The sequence below is a fragment of the Camelus ferus genome, chromosome 20, assembly GCF_009834535.1.
Source record: "Camelus ferus isolate YT-003-E chromosome 20, BCGSAC_Cfer_1.0, whole genome shotgun sequence".
Taxonomy (NCBI): domain Eukaryota; kingdom Metazoa; phylum Chordata; class Mammalia; order Artiodactyla; family Camelidae; genus Camelus; species Camelus ferus.
Window position 1 is genome coordinate 40,736,918 of NC_045715.1, and position 17,338 is coordinate 40,754,255.

Below are 17,338 nucleotides of genomic sequence, written 5' to 3' on the forward strand. Positions count from 1 at the left end.
TGGTCTTCATTTGGAGCTCAGGTCTCCTGTTGTTAGGACACAGGGATCCTTTCTCCAGGGGTTCCCGTGTTAACACTTTATCTGCGTAGCCCAGTCTCATGCACACTCGCCTTGGCTTTTCTCTGCCTCTCTTTCATCTTCTCCAACTTTATTCCCTTTACAGGTTTTTCTACAGTATTTTCTGCAATATTTTCTTTACCTTTTTTTGAAGTATTTTTCATCAGTTCCACTCCTGTTTAATCTTTCTCAGAAGCACAAGTTCACACACACACACACACGCACACACGAGTTCCCCACACCTATGTTTAGGTGCCATTTTACTGGGCTGTCTCTGTGTTTGACTTAACATTTTCATTATTCCACAATATCACCACATTCCAGGACAACCATTTTCCTGTGAACATCTCATTTTGATCCACACGTCTCAGTAAAATGGAGAAAAAGAGTCGCAGACAACATGAGTGCTTTGTTTAAGATGCTGGCCATACATACATATACTGCACCTGTTCCCAAAGACGAGCCTGTGCATCTGAGCTATGACTGGTCATTTGGCGACATCTGCTGGACACAAAGAGTCACAGGCTGGGAAATCAGATCTGACTTCGTGATTATCAGGAGCCCAGAGCTGACCTAGAACTGTGCTGAGCAAATTACTTCCTGCTGGAACAAAGCTTTATATCCCTTTAGAACAAACCTCTCCAACTCCTGGTAAGTATCTCTTGGCTAGATTATGATGCCCAGGTGTTTGGTCAAACACCAGTTTAGATGCTTCTGTGAACGTATATTTCAGGTGTGATGAGCATTTAAATCAGTGGCTTTGAATAAAGCTGATTACCCTCCATAATTTTGATGGGCCTCATCCAATCAGCTGAAGGCCTTCAGAGCAAAGACTGAGGTTCCCCAAAGTGGAGGGGCTTCTTTACATGACTGAAGCGTGGCAACCCAATCTGAGTCTTCAGACTATCGTCCTTTGGGATTCAGACTCAAGACTGCAACATTAACTCTTACCTGAATTTCTAGGCTGCAGGCCCACCCTACAGATTTCAGACATGATAGAAAGCTAGAAAGACAGACAGAGATACAGATACTCTATTATTTTCATTTCTCCCTTGGAGAACCCTAAGTAATCATCTTACTGTATCCCAGAGACAGGGGTATAGTTATGTTAATAGTTACAGCAAAGTACATTGCGCTCATCATCTCATGATATATATAAATTAAGTCATTATGCTGTATGCCTTAAACATAATACAGTGCTGCATGTCAATTATACCTCAATAAAACTGGAAGAAATAAATTACGACTTGGGAGACACAGATTTGGGTAACACTGGGTGTTTCAAGGACGGGAGTCAGGGGCTTATAAGGACAAAAAAATCCAAGAGGCTGTCAAAAGTCGCCTGATGAGGATTGTGACTGACACTGATGTGAGCCAGTCAGGAGACACGTGTCCTTAAGGAATCACAGGTTATTTCAGGGTAGGGGGGGGGGGGCTCAGTAAGCAGCTGAAGTTTCTGGCAGGTGTTCCGGATGACTTCATTAGGGCAGTAAGTGCTCACAGGGTCGGATTCTCTGTGGGCTGAGATGTGCATAAGTCACTCACACCTCCTTAGTGAGCCCTCTCGAGCAATGCAGACTCCATTTTTTTCTTTCACAAAGGCCGTCTTCTGTCAGGAGCAGTGACCCCAGCTCAGCCTGGAGGACATTCAGGTGAGCTTCAGCTCACTGGCTAGTGCTGTAGGAATAGCGGAGTTTGCCATCGATCTCTTCCCTGCAGGCGCGGCAGCGCCCACGCCAGCTGTGAATGAGCACAGCTACCTGTGCTCAGGCTTGTGCTGGGGTGGGGGTGGGGAGCGTCCCTCCACCCTTCTAGGTTCATCTGGCTGGTCTAAGAATTAACCTGACATAAGGTAGACTAACAGGAGAAAAGTAAAAATTGAGTAACACGTGTACTTCCTGTGTATACCCATGGGAGACAGCCAGGGTAAATGGAGTGAACTCACCAAGAAGGCCGCAGCCTTCAGCTTCAACATCATCTTCAGCTCAAGACTAAAGAGGAAGCTGTAGGCAGCGGTCGGTTACAGAGATCGGTTACATGGAATGCCCGGAGGCATGAGAATTTCAGTTAGACAAGGGTTGGAAAGGTGTCACGTTGATTTAGACGTGGGAGTCATCAGTGACTCGCTGCGTGGGAATGGAGGAAGGGAAGACACACCAGAGTGGGTGGGGACGGACTGCTGGTGGGGAAGCAAGCAGATCTCTCAGGAAGTCTGTCGTCAGAAGTAAGACTGGTTCACGTGAGAGGCAAGAAACAGAGGGAGGTGTTTACAGAGAGGGGAATTTGAAATCATCACTGAGGAGGAAGAAGGTGCAAATTAACTAAATAAAAGTAGCAGGATAGCTGGGCAGTGTGTGACTTTTTTCAGCAGCACTTAGATGCCTGGGGGGACGTAAGGGGGAAAAATGAGAATCAGTCTGTTGTGTAGTTGGGAGTTTTGCCAAGTAAGTACACTGAAAGGACGGGAAAGGGAATAAAGGATCTAAGTAGGAGTTGTTGAAATTTTAGCTCCTGGAAATTGTTGAGGAGGAGAGTATTTCCTTTACCGTCTTACATTCAGTGATTGGGAACCTGCAAATTAAATTGACTAAAGCAGATTACTGTGAGAAAAAAATTACGTATGAATACATGCAAGAGTTCACAAAGCAATGGGATTTAAAGGGGTGGCTAGAATTGGGGGCTTATATACAATTTAATACGTGACAGGAAAAGGAGAAAAGCATTTTCTGAAAAACAAATGACTTCTTGGCGAGAAGGGAGAGAAAGGGCACTTATGGTAGAACAAGTGACATTTAGGGAAGATAGAGAACGCCTTAGGAGAATGTATGGGAGAGATGGCAGGTTTGTGACAATGTCCGTTTGAGTCTGGTGCTCGGAACTTGTCTCTAATTTTAAGACTGTTTCCAAAAAGTAAGTAAATAAATAGAGAAAATGAAAAGCCTGAGGCAGATTTCATTTCCCCATGAGGAAACATCTGTGAATCAGTGTTTCAGGTAACATACAGAAAATCTGACGGCACTGTTAACGACTGTGATCCATTAGAACACTGAAACAGCCAAAGCAGATCCAAACGCTGTCCGTCTAAATCTTTAGGTCTACAGACAGTGATTAACACTGGAAAATTCAAAAAAGCTACCAATCAACACGGCTCAATATCAATGACAAATTTGGTGGGTGGTTGGGTGCTGTTTAAACAGCTGGCATCCGGGCTCAGTTTGAGTATATAATACTCCAAAGTGCTGAGTTTTATTCCCAAAGTCTGCTTAAAAGTCAATGAGATGCAGAGAAACGTGGTTTAAAATACTACATCAATTTTAATCATGCATATATAATACAAGAATATTTCCCTTTAATAAACATTGTCAGTATCTCACTTAGCGGGAAATAATTAAAATGTTAGGCAAACAGCCCAGAGCAGGTAAATGTTTACTATTTCAGAGCAGGTAAATGTTTACTATTTATCTTGTAGATCAGATACTTTTCTTCAGAATTTCCATCTATTCTTCACGTGCTTTTGAAACCAGATCTGGACTTGGACTTGACTCGTCCATCGAGCCTACGAGAGAGTCTGTAGGACTTAGATTCAAGTTCAGTAATAGCTGGAAAGAAAATGAAAGAATTAGATTCTTTACTTAAAATACTTCATAGGTAACTAAATGTCAGTTTATCTTTTAAGAAAAGCTGAGACTCTTCTAAGTTTTAAGAAGAATGAAAAATACCTACATACGATTACAACACAAAACCCAAGATTACTACTCTAGACTTTGCCCAGGGCTGCACGTTGAATTAACTGCTCCTGTGGCTAAGGATCAGAGCGCCTGGTTTTCTCACTCTTCATTCATTTACTCAGCAACCATGTGCTAAGGCACTGTGACAAGCACTGGAACCACAAGATGAAGATGACAGAGCCCACCCTGAAAGATCTTGTACCATAAACTGGAGAAACAGATGAACAGGCAGTTTCGGTACAGAGACATAAATGCCATGACAGGTATAAAAGAGGGCAGAGTTGGAACACTCAGAAGGACGTCCAGCTTTGTGTCAATATTGTCCCCTCTCTGGTGGCCGTGATGTGTAAGCAGATACCTGAAGGAGGAGGAGAAAGTGTGGGAGGGAGAGGCAAGAAGCAAACACAAAGAGCAGAGGCAGGAAGGGCGCCCGCGGAGCTGGACGCAGTCTGACCAGCCGCTGGAGCACAGGGGCAGAGCAGGGGAGGAAAGAGATACGGCTGAAGACTTTGGCAAGAGCCAGATCGATGTGGGTGTTTTTCTTCCAAGCTAAGGAATTTGGAATTTTTCCTGAGGGGCAAAAGGTTAACCAGTGACAAAGTGAATGACAGGACATTAATTGTCATCCACCAGGGGACAGCTACATGAACTGTGATTGCTTGAGTCTGGGTTTTTGGCCTCAGTCACTACCAAACTCGAGAAGCTGACGACCTCCATGCTTTCTGAGAACAGGTCCGTGTGCAGGTGACAGGCCCACGGGACAGCGGGAGAGGAAGGGCACAGCCAGAAATAGAGAAGACAGATTTCTTGAGACTTTTTTTAAAGCCGTGGATCATGATGAATAAATGAGGAATAAGTACACTTATCATTATGAACGAGATTGTGCTTTCTCATTTCTCATTAGCTACGTGTAAGGAAAAACTTAACATGGTATCTGTTATTCAAACAACAGAAAGAGGGGCCATTTACTGTTTACAGTGTATTTCGGAAATCAATGTCTAAATTTAATTCAGAAATGTTGGCAACATACCTTCTCTTAATTCTCTGTCTATATTATTCTCCAACTTCTTCCGCATCTGAAATAAGTCAAATATTATTTTTAATGTTTAACAAGAAACACTATCATAGGAATGACAGCTAGCTTATGAAATGTGGCCTTTAAATAATACTTTCAGAGACTTGACCTAACTTGGGGATTGCTTAAATAGAAAAAATAATCACAGGAATAAAATAAAATAAATTCCTACTTACTTTGATTTTAGATAATAGAGAACATACATATGTAAGGCTATTTAGATTCCCCTGACGGAAAGCACAGTAAACACTGCCCTGTCGGATACACGTAATCTCAGAGGGCGATGCCTGATCTTACTAGCACAAAGAGGTTAAACAATTCATGTTCTACACTGAATGCATTACTTTGCATTTCTCAGAAAAACTGCCCTTTATAAAAGTTTAGTTTTTTTTTTAATGTTAATGGGTTTTTCCTTAAAATGAGCTTTTCCATTCCTGCACTTTTAGGAAACTAAAATTTTAAGGCCTGTTCTTGCTAATGGTTTTAGCACAGAATCGTAGGTACATAAAATGAAAAAAAGGGCTCTGTTATGATGTCAAGTGAAAATTCTACTGGCAAACAAGTTAAGCAAATGTGTTTTGCTCTCTGTATATGACTAAGGTATTTCTATCAGAAAATCTGCTTGAAGAAAAGGAGAGGCTAGCGCCAGTTTTCAAAGTTGGTTCCTGATTCACAACTTCCTAAGAGTTAGAAACAAGGAAAACAATACGTAATTTAACTGTAACTTTGTTTCCTTTCTAGAAATCAGGGCCAACTTTTTGAAACTTGACTTAGTTAGTTACGTATTTAATTATGAAATGTGTGGGGACATTTCAAACTACAAGCGTCCCCATCTAGAGTGTTCTTTTAAAAATCTTTCTTATAAAAGTCACCAGCTCACTGAACAGGGTCTAAATTAGTACACCAGACATAATAAACACTGTGGTGACAACAGTGACACGAGAGCCGAGGCCTTTGTAAATGTTAGGTGCAAAGACAAAATTTGGGGCTACCATTCGCCAGTATTTTCAGAGACTGTTTTCCGTAACACTGTCTGACAAGAGCATTCTACAGAGGCCTTCTGCCATCAACAACGTGACAACAGTGCCAGGCGGGTCCTGTGAAGTGAAAAACGCCTAACAGATGAAGGGAGAAGCCTTTACTGAAATAATTTCATATAACCGTTAATAAACACTATGCAAAATGTAGATCACACTTTTACATGAGTTGAATGTAAGATTACTATCTTTTCCTCTGCAAAGCTATTTTCCTAAATAGGTACTTCTGGGACCTTTATGTTTATTTCTAGGTGAGGACCCCCATGTCCCGATGGTGGAAGTGGTCTGACGTCCAACATTAATAAGGAGAAGGCACCTGCAGTTTTACTTAAACTTTTCCATTTAACAAAAACACAGAAAGGTGAGAAAACTATACACAGGAAGACAATGTATCAGCAAGTTTTAATTCTAATGATTTTTAATTAGGAGGACTCGCTCATAACTGGCAGTTTGCAGACCATGTCCCATAGAAATGGAAGGTCCCACTGGGGACACTGCAGGATTGAGGTCAAAACTGAGGTCACAGGCTGGAAGATAATGCTGCCCTCTCTTTCCGAGATCAACTTGATAAAAAGACACTTGCCTCACACATATACACACACGTTCATTTCTGAAGTGAATATATTTTCAGACTATCGATACTTTTTAAGTTAAAACTTGGTGTCATTCTTATTTTAAATGTTATAAAAATTAGTACAATTCCAGAAATGTAATAGAATCAAGTCATTTAACCACTTTGATTCATCATCCTGTTGTAAATAGGTTAATGTGTGAAGGAAATGACACTTGTCAGTTTGTAACTATTAAATACATGTATTTTGCTGCAGAGAAAAGAAATGAGAATTTGTTGATCAAGGAGCTGAACAATTAAGTACAGAGAAAAAAGTGAATGAAAGAAAAAGAACTGGAAGAAGCTGAGTGATTGTCTTTCAAAAGATAACACGCTTCCTCATTTGTGCATTCAGACAAAATGAAACGAGGGCAGGAGGGAGTCCACAGGGCAGAGAGCTGATACCAGAAACAAGGTTACTGAACTCTGCCTCTGCCTCATGAGAAATGAGCTTAACTACGCTGATAGTTTGATTAGAATTAAAATTCAGAGTGGATGTGCCCTGCCTTGGAAGCCTACTTTTAAAAGAAACGTGACCAGATTCTGCTGAGACGCAGTGCTGTGTCATGTAAAAAGTTAAAGTCTTAGGAATATTAATCGTTTTAGCTCTGGTGCACTGGTATAGTCCCATTTAGAAAAAGGGCTGCTAAACTGAATGGACATTTGAGCAATTTAAAAATTACTTAAATAAGTCATTAGAAAATGTTTGAAAGTGTCAGTAATACACCAGAAGTCCAAAATCAGTGAGTGTAAAATTAGTCTTCCTATTAAAATAGATTTGAAGGACATTTATTAACTATTGTGGCCATGCTTCATGTTAGGCACACCAACACTTAAAAACTCTTGAACATAAAAAAATCTCTAAAACAGAGAAATTCTGTGTGTTATAATATTGTCTGGAATCCATTTTTAAGTTTTCACTTCTCAGAAAAAAATTCTATGTGCAAGAAAATCTAACAGTGATGTATCTGCTCAGGCTAATTTTAACTTTTTGCATTTTATAGTAATACAGATAACACGATTGAGTAAAACTGTAAAGTTGCTTCTGACATGTGGGACAAAACATCCCAGAAATAAACTAGAATGTGAAATCTGAGGGTAAAAAATTAGCAAAACAGATACGGGGTCCATCTGTTACCACACCACTACAACGATGTCACGTGACAAGGCTATACTTCAAGCAGCAGTAAGAGAGGCAATAAACCCAAGTGTTATGAACTGGAAAAAACTTGCTTCGACAACCAGCACGACTGAAATCACAGACTTAGAGCAATACTTCTGTGAGGTTAGAAGAAAACGCTGAGTAAGCTGGAACTTCACAGTAGGAACAGTCCAAAATGTTAAAACCTTGCACATAAAGGAGAATGTTAAATTCAATCCCGATGCCATTTTTAACATTTTGCTTTCTAGAGCCATAGCCGAAAAGCTGTGGAAGTCTGTTGTTTTGTTACGCCCCATGCAAAAACCCATCCCTTCCTGTCATTTTAAACAGTATGTTCACACCTCTCAAGGCATTACTTTATGTTTTCCCAGCAGAAATAATTACATCCCTAGCAATTCCACAAGGCACCTTCTTTCTCTAAGTCTGACTAAGAAATCCGTAAGCAGTAACTGTACAGTAACTCCTGTGAGGCGCCCGGCAGTGCTGAGGGAGACGTGTCTCTGCACCCGGACAGAACGGGGCTTGTTAACCTCCCTGCTAAACCTAGCATGATTCGGCCCCACGGCCCCACAGAAGAACTACGTGTACCTTGGAACTACAACACTGAGTTTAAAATAAACCATTTTCCAGTGTATTTAGAAGTACTAAAAAGTAGACACCTCTTTCCTCCAAAAACATCAAAGGAAACAACTGTCCTCAGGAGTCTTCTCCTGCATTGCTTTTGCACTCACACTCTTCCACCATCATCCTGTAAAGTGACCCACTGTCGATTTTTTGGTGACAACTAATGGAAACATTTCGAGTTTGCATCATGCTTAGCCACTGACAGAAGTGTTAGCCGTGCATTGTTTTTTTAAACACCACGCAGTCCGGTTTCATGACTCTGAAGCACTTAGACTCAATTTACCCACAACACTGTCTATGAAACCTGAGCTTTTTTCTTCTTCGATTTATTATGACATGAAGCCAAGTGAGAAAAGACAGGTGGAGACCTCACTCAACAAGGGCCCGTGCTACCTTTCTCTGCATCAAGAAGATCATGAAAACACCATCAAACCATAAACCAACACGCACCGATTTAAATGAAAACTGGTTGTAATTTAAAGACTCCCTATCATTGCCACCTCGGTATTCCTACTGAGGGCAAGACAGAGAGGTAAGTGAACTTCATTTTAAAAATTTAAGTATTTGCTTTACTTGACTACATACTTAGAAATGTCCTACAATTCCTCACTAAGACATTTTATAGCAATTAAAATAACAATGCTATAAGTAAAATAGCAACTAAGGATGTACTCTTACAGAAGAAAATGATAAAAATTTTAAACTTCAAAACAGAACTTAATGTTTTTAGTGTTACGAGTTTATCGAATTGATAAAAAGAATATATCTTGGATTCCTTTAAATAAAAAACATCTGCGTGTGGTTAAGTAGCTCAATGCCAATCACTTACTTATGCTTAGGGGTAGAAAAGCTGGGGTGCAGCAAAACTTGAAAATGACTATGAACCAATGCCAAACCGAAATCAATCAGAAGCTCAGCCAAACATTGGAAAGTGGATCTCTAGTTATTTGGCAATAATACTTAATTTCTAAACTAGAATTTAAAATGGAGCTTTTTAAGAAATTTAAAATTTGTCAGTTTAGTTGCATTTATTGAATAAAGTTACTGACAGGTATCTCTTGAAAATCACAAGTCCAGGGACTTTAAAAAATTATAAAATTTGTCTCCTTTATTAGCACAATTATGGCTTTTACTTAGTGTGAAGTCAAATAAACAACTCAGAATTTCATCAAATTAAAAGCAAGAATTGTATCAGAAATCTGAAACCCAAGGAAAAAAAGATAATATAACTAACCCTGAACAGATCGCTTGTGGTAGTCGAAGGGTCTGAAAAATTCCTGAAGTTCCTTCTTCGAGTAAGACTCCTTTCGGTCTCTACACTAGTACTAGAACTTTCATCAGAAGGCGGTCCGTCAACAGGCCGTGCGGGAACAGAGCCGAGGAGAGAACTCTTGTGCTGCTTCTCCAGCTGAAGCTCAGTGCTCACTGCTGCCAGCCTCTCATTAGCCCTGCGAGGATCGCAAAGCACAGATTTCATTCATTTCATTTCTTCCTAAGTGATGTGTATTTTTAAAGTTGCTACAATAGTAAACAGATTGTCCCATTAAACTGTGTTTTGACACCAAAAAATACGTCAGCGCAGACCTACTGTAAACAATTACAGTTTAAAACTGTCCTAAAGAAGGACGTACGTGCCTGGGGGGCCCTTAACTAACAAGTACTTCAAAGTGGGGAGAGTCAGAGATGGAGACGCCCCCACAGAGGATCCCCGCTGCCTTCTGCACTGGCTGCATCTAGACATGCCCTCAGGAAACCAGTTTAGAAATAAAAAATAAACCATCCCTCAAAGCCACTTTCAAGCATTTGCTTTCACCCCCCTTATACACACATTTCACTCACTACCTGGGAGAAATTAAGCATGCGGCACTGAGGAACAGTTTAGAGCCACCACCTCTGGGGGGCACCAGGCGGCAGAGTCAATGGTGGGAAAGAACTATGACAGCACCAGGGGCAATTTCAAGTGTCCCCCAATTTCCCAAAGCTCACTTTGTTACTTTGCTTTTACCAGAGGCCTACATCAGCACCTGTTTTCCATAACCAAAAAAAAACTCAAGTGGATTTTCACTTTATGAAAAAAAAGCAAAAAGCCAGAATAGCACTGGGTGTTTGTTGTAGCCCGAGCCATCAGAGGGGCAATGAGCACCCCGAGCAGCGAGAGGGCCCCACCGAGCTCCTTCCGCAGAACCACACTCAGTATCCCGGCATCACGCCGCCACGGCTTTGGACTGTGTCTGTGAGCTGCCTGTGCTTTATGCATATTTATTTCACGCATCCACCAGCAAGACGTGTCCTAAGGTAACTGCCTCTTTGCTTTACACCGACAACTTTCATAGAAACACTCTCCTTTCGGATAGCGGGGACACCTGTAGCTTATCCTGTTATTCAGGCACCGGAGGTGGGACCTGCCCTTTCTGTCTTCCACACACCCCCTCGGGCAGGCCACCATATTCTTTTTAGCCACTTTGTGAACCACTATACTGCCCGTCACCCCTATGTGAATTTCCACCTATTCCCCAAGCATGCCTTTACATAGCGGAGACAAACTTAGAAGGATACAGCACTTCATCTCGGTGCCCACAAGCGGTGACACCAAGTATCACCATCAAGAAAGTAAATTCACCAAACACCAGAATGGGGCCCCTTGGGCTTACGTTGTACTCTTCCAAAACACAGTTAATTTTAAACTTAGTAACATTTCTATTTATGGGAATTCCAGCTAGAAATTTTGTGATAATACGGCTGTCTAAATTACAAAGTTTGCAAAACCCCTAGCTTAAAGACCAGATCAGGTTAAATATATACATATATAAAACATAAAGTCATGTAAAAGCAACAAAAGGCAGGGAGATGCAAACTGCCCTGGACTGACATTTTAAAGGAGAGTTCATTTACTAACACCATTTCCCAAAATTACACTATCTAGTTAGCTCTCACCTGCTACTCACCTCATGAACCTGGCTCAGTAAGAATTATGCCTAAGAGGCAAATTAATGACCTAAATTGTTTTCTATAATTCTACGTTTGACTTACGAGTTTAGTTGGCTTGCCAATGACATTCCATTTTCTAGCTCTTCCAGGTACAGCTGCCTGTATTTTTTCCAATTCTTTTTCATTACAGTCAAACTGAAAAGTTTTACTTTTCAGTTCAGTTTCCAGATCTTTAACTCTGTGTTCCATTTGACTTACTGAAGCACGTTTATACTCTCTTAACAGGTCTTCTTGAGATGCTGCTTGGGCCTACAGCAAATTAAAAGGATACAGTTTTAAAAATACTTATAACCTGAGTAATTACATTTGTTCCCTTTAGTTTTGAGTCAGTGATTCAGAGAGCAATTTTAAGTGTGAAAAAAAGCTGAACTTTAAAATACTTACCATCAATGTCAAGTGAATTAAATCTGAATTACAAAATTCAAGTTGAATCACTCTTCTACTAGTACTCATGTGATGTGATAGTTCAAAGAATAATAGGATCAGTTTAAAACTTTAACAATTGAACAATACAACCCAACAGTAATCGCAGAGTGTGGTACAGTATTTGAATCACAATATATTCTTTTCCTCCTAGTCGTCTTGATTTACACCAATTGGTCTTAAAAATGATTCTCTAGTGAGAGTTGTTCCGAAAGGTCAGTTTAGTGGTAGTAATGATGGAAACTGAATTATTTAAAGGGAGTAACAAATGCGGCCTTCCTTCCAGAAATCTACAAACAAACCGCTATATGGGAAGTAGAGGAAACACATAAAATGTACACATCCGAACTGTAATTCTCAGCGAAGTGAGTTACAGCACGTTACAGATCAATGCTTCAACCTGTAAAAACTGGCTGATTTCTTCCAATTTTTCTGCAATATGCTGTCTTGCTTGTTCTTCAGTCTCCTGTCTGTACTGCACGACTTGACTGAGTTCTTTCAGTTTTTCCACTACATCCCGTCTTGCTCGCTCCTCAGTCTCCCGTTGGTACCGCTCCACTGGACTGCGTTCCACTGCGTTCATTTCCAGGTGATGCCTGAGGTGCACTACTTCTTCTTCCAACTGCTTTGTCTTCTCCTCCAGTGTGTCAGATTTCTTTTGCAATTCTTTCATAAATATCTCCTTTAGAAAACGTTGAGTTTCTGCACCCAGATGGAGAAGTACTGAAGATGCAGATTTCACTTTTGCTGGAAGATCAGCATTCTGCATGAAGAAGATAAAATTGTTTGGTAATGAGGTTAGCAGACTGAGAACAGCCTAACTCTAACCCAGCATCAAAGGTTGAAATAAATTCAGTTCCAATAAAATGGTATCTGCCTTGTGGAATGGAGAAAACTCAAGTTACTCAGAAAATCAAGAAAAAAGTTCAAACCACCAAGAGTCACAAAACAATACTGTTTACTGTCATCGTCTTTGTTATACATTTGTACTTGATTTTACACTCTTATTTTTCTGTAAATTGGTTCACAGTCTTTCCTACATAAAATGACTACAAGGCACCTCTTAGTAGAAAGTCTCTTACCCCTTCCTCCCCCAAGTCTTAACTCTCCATGACTTTTAAAGTTTTAGGGAGATCATACTGAGTTACTTAGGGCTGAATTAATAAATGCCTCCCAAAACAAGACTTTGAAAAAAAGACTGCAATTAATACATCTTACAAATATGGGTTCTAATGCCATAAGCCTTTCTCTGAACCACAAATACTTCATGCTTATTTGAATTGCATTCCAAGGAGCAATGAGCGATTCGCAGAGTTAAGGAGAAACCCATCTCCTAGCGTAGTGGTTTTAAGGTGATCCATACATTTTTCTAAAGAAAAAAGCCTTAATTCTTGTAATCCTTTGTGGCTCTCCACAAAACAAGAGAAGATACTCAACAAAAACAAACAAATACTTGCTGGAATTTCAGTGACATTGACTTGGAAGAACTACTTTCCTTCAGATAGAAGGATTATTTGGTAAAACAAGGCAGGCGGAGATGGTGGTTGTAAAACAACTCTACAAATTCCTTGACACTTCCCCTGTGAAATTCCCTCCCCTGAAGTATGTACTGGCCTCAGTCAACTGGTTTCTAGGGGACAGAATGTGGGGGCACTGCTGTGTGATTTCTAAGGTTAAATGGCTTCTGACTTTCACTCCGTAGGGTTGCTCACCCTTAGAACCCAGCCACCACATTGTGAAGCTCAGGCCACCTACTGAGTCTTTGTACACGCAGCTGTCCCAGCTGATGACCCCAGGGAATGTCCTTAACCAAAGCCAGCTCCAACTTCCAGATATGAGCATAAACAAGCCTTTAGATTATTCTAGTGCCCGCTTGATGCCAAGTGGAGAAGAAATGAGCTGGCTCCACTAAGCCTTGTCTAAATACAGATTTGTGAACCAAGCAGATGCTGTTTTGAGTCACCAGGTTTGGAGGCAGTTTATTATATAAATTATTAGCAATAAATAACTGGCACAGATACTGATGTTAAAAATGGGGCACAGCCATTAAAAAGGAACCCAAAATGTGGGGATGCCTTTGAACCTGGAGGTAGGTGAAACCTGAACAGATGTAGAGAAGAGTAAGAGTGAAAATCCAAAGTGTCCCCGAGACTGTGAGTGGAAGCCTGAGGGCCCTTGAAGGGCTGAGTGACGGCTTCTAGGCCAGGGAAGAAAATGACACTGAAACCGGAGGAAACGGGACTCTTGCTACCGAACAGCTGAAAGTAAAATTGATGAGAGAGATAAGCTAAAACAAACAAACCAAAAGATTATTAAATAGAAAGGAACCAGGACTCACAGGGTTCGAATATCTGTATCCCATTTAAAGCATCCCCACATGCCCAATTGTCACATAATGGGTAAGCAGAGAAATGGCTTCCAGGCTAAGATCAAATCTAGGGTGCTGCCAGGAAAACAGTCTAAAGACGAAGCCAAGATTCTGTTAAGACCTTGGAAAGATTTAAGGTGCCGCCTCAAATTCCTTTAAAGATCTTAAAAGCATAAGAATTTCAAAGGCATGGTCCCACAACAGCTTCACAGGAAGCCCAAGGTGAAGAGTTTATCTCAAAAAGACGTGAGAGTAGCTTTTCCAATGGCATGAACCCAATAAAATTCACAGGAAACTCAAAGTTTTAAAGAGAAGTGTGGTAGCAAAAACACTGCTTGCTAGCTTGGACTGAAAGAGACAAAAGATAGTGCAAAATGGGAAGAGGCCTTTGGGTTTTTCTTAGAAGGTCTACAAGGAGGAAGCTGGCTTGAGAGAACTACTCAGCTGCAAACACAGGTCACTGCTCATGAAAGGGACAGAACAAAGAGCTCAGAGAGGGCAGCGGAGAACCCCTCCCAGGGATAGGACTAAGTCCTAATCAAAGAGCCGGCAGCATCAGGCTGCATTTCAGAACTGCTACAGACCACCGTGCCTCCCATCTTCCATCTGTGAGTGAGGGAGTCCTTAGCAGTTTAGCAGAATGTCGGGTGTGTGGTGGCGAATAACCCGTGTCTCCTTATCCCCAAGCCCCAGCACTGAGAGGAGTGTACCCAAGGGGCTGTACTCCAGAAACCACGCGCAGGAACCTCAGCCCCACCTGGACCTGATGAAGATGGGAAAGTAAGACCCTGGACTGGAGCCTGAGCCTAACACCACAGCGACCGAGTCCTGCTCAGGGACTGAGTGGGGATAAGCGGATTTTCTCGTATGGAAGCAGTAAGAAAACATTGTGGCTAGTGAGTAGATTATGCTGGTTTTTGAATGTCTCCATACATTTTAAAAGTTAATTCCATAAAAAAGGTAGAATGTGGGCCAACCTTAAGTGCCCTGCTCCTAATGAACAGAAAACGGTGAGAGGGGCACCGAGTGAACTGCAGGGCAGGTTTGAAAAGGCAGTTCAGCTTCTGCCTCGCTCTTAACCCGGAACCCAGTCTCAGGTGGGCACGCTCAGGCCACAGAGACAGCTTAGGTGTTCCAGGGGAGGTGGTCCACCTGCCCGCCCCACCAAAGCCACAGCCCACTGCCAACATCAACCATCAGACATCACTGGGTGAATCTTCAAGTGATTCCAGACCCCGCCTTTGAGCTGCCCCACCTGAAGCTGAGAGGAATAGAGGCCAGCTGTCTTGGCCACACTTTTCCTAAGTGTAGGTTGTGAACAAAATAAATGCTTATTTAAGCCACTGAACTTTGGGGAGTTTGTTAGGCAAAAACAGATAAACAGAAAAGTGGATGAATGAAGACAGTAAGAAATGTAACTTGAATATAGTAGAAATTGGTCTCCTATAAAATGGAAAGTAACAAACGTTGAGATTCACTTATTAATGACAAAGTGCTGATGAGAACAAGCAGATAACTTAAAGAAAGACCTAAGAACTAGTGAGAAGGAAGGTACTTCAGAGTTCCCTCCAATTACAGTTTCTTACAAATTGGCATGTATTTCACAATTTCTCCTCAACTTTGAGGATGAGGAAAGACTGGTAAGCAAGGAGACATAGGATTTGAAGGCTAATAACTGAAAAACAACTAGAAACAGTTACCAAAATCGCCTTTTTACCTCATTTCAATTAACTGGACTTCTAAGAGACAGGCAGCTTTGAGAATTTATTAATCTAGCACTCACTCTTCATTTTCCTTTCCTCAGAGAGAAAATAAAATATTATGGAACCGTAAGTGTAGTGTCCTTTGGCAGTATTTAAATTATAAATACCATTTTTCCTTTACCTTACTTCAAAGCTGGTTGGTAAGGGAAGGTAAGACTGTCTCAGCTTTATGTTGTAGCACAATGCTTCTCCGTATCACACAGAGTGGCTTTGAACTTTTGAAATTCAAATTACTAATCTGTTACCTGTTTCTGATAAACTGATTGAATATTATCTAATTTTTAACAGCTGTACTCTTGAAAAATTTTCCTTGGATGGGATGAAGTATTTATTTCACTAATTATGCATTCAGCTATAGAATACAGCTAGGCATCTCTCTTCTTAAGTAAAAGGAGGTAGACACAGGGAGCTGAGAGTGCAGGATCTACACCAAGAACAAGATCGGCACCAGTGTTACACACAAGAACCAAGCCAAAAGAGGACTTCATTGTGAACCGCAATATGGATTAGAGAGGCTTCCAAAGAGGAAGGTTGAATTAATCTTTTCCAGGCTTAATCTTTTGCCTCTAGATAGTGAAATCTATGGATGACTCTATGAATTATAAGTGCATCATAATGAAGTATATTGCAGACTGAGTCAGCAGATCCCATGACCATGATTTGATGGAAACTGGAGTGAAGTGGGAGGCACTGGGTGAGAAACTAAAGGTCTGAATGGGTGGGGGATGGACTTTATCTTTGCAAGCCTACTTTCTGTCCTGTCAGAGTCAGCAAGGCATAAGCTGGCCACAGGCCCCTTCAGGAAGCAGGAGGTCTCCACAGAAGTGGAGTTACAGACATTCCACGACACTGACTTTTTATTACTATGTAAGACAACGGGTAATATGCAAGATGACTCGGAAAGAGTTCTCATAACATCTGACTTGGTACTGGCATAGGACAGACATAGAAACCCTCACATTTACGGTCAACTGATTTTCAATACGAGTGTCAAAATAACTGAATGAGACAGTAATAGTCTTTTTAACAAATGGTACTGGGGCAACTGGATATCCACAGGCAAAAGATCAAAATTCGACCTCTACCTCATACAATACATACAAAACTAACTCAAAATGAAAGAGCTGAAACTACAAAATTCTTAGAAGAAAACACAGGTGTGTGTCTTCATGACTGGATCTGGCACTTGTTTCTTAGGTAGGATAGTGAAAGACAGAAATAGATTAACTGAACTTCATCAATATTAAAAACTTCTAGTCTTCAAAAGACACCATCAAGTAGGTAAAAAGGCAATCTCCTGAATAGGAGGAAATACTCGAAAATCCTACATCTGATCAAAGATTTGAACCCAGGATACAAAAAGAACTCTTACAATTCGATCATAAAAAGACAATCCAATTTTAAAATGGGCAAAAACCTGAACAGACACGTCTTCAAAGCAGATACACAAATGGATAAGCGCATGGAAAGACCCCCAACATTCTCAGTCATCAGAAAAATGCA

At 41.0% G+C, this 17,338-nt stretch overlaps 2 long non-coding RNA genes across 2 annotated transcripts; one reads left to right on the forward strand and one right to left on the reverse strand.

The window, feature by feature from the left end:
- The first annotated feature begins 574 nt into the window (after window positions 1-574).
- LOC116658348 lies at window positions 575-14,911 on the forward strand. The gene is made up of 4 exons (XR_004313707.1): window positions 575-708; window positions 6,149-6,258; window positions 8,636-8,825; window positions 14,760-14,911. It is a non-coding gene; the product is annotated as an uncharacterized LOC116658348 (long non-coding RNA).
- Window positions 3,349-12,489, reverse strand: LOC116658343. The gene is made up of 5 exons (XR_004313700.1): window positions 12,105-12,489; window positions 11,324-11,530; window positions 9,528-9,741; window positions 4,816-4,861; window positions 3,349-3,656 (listed from the first exon to the last, which is right to left on the reverse strand). It is a non-coding gene; the product is annotated as an uncharacterized LOC116658343 (long non-coding RNA).
- Window positions 14,912-17,338: the final 2,427 nt, after the last annotated feature.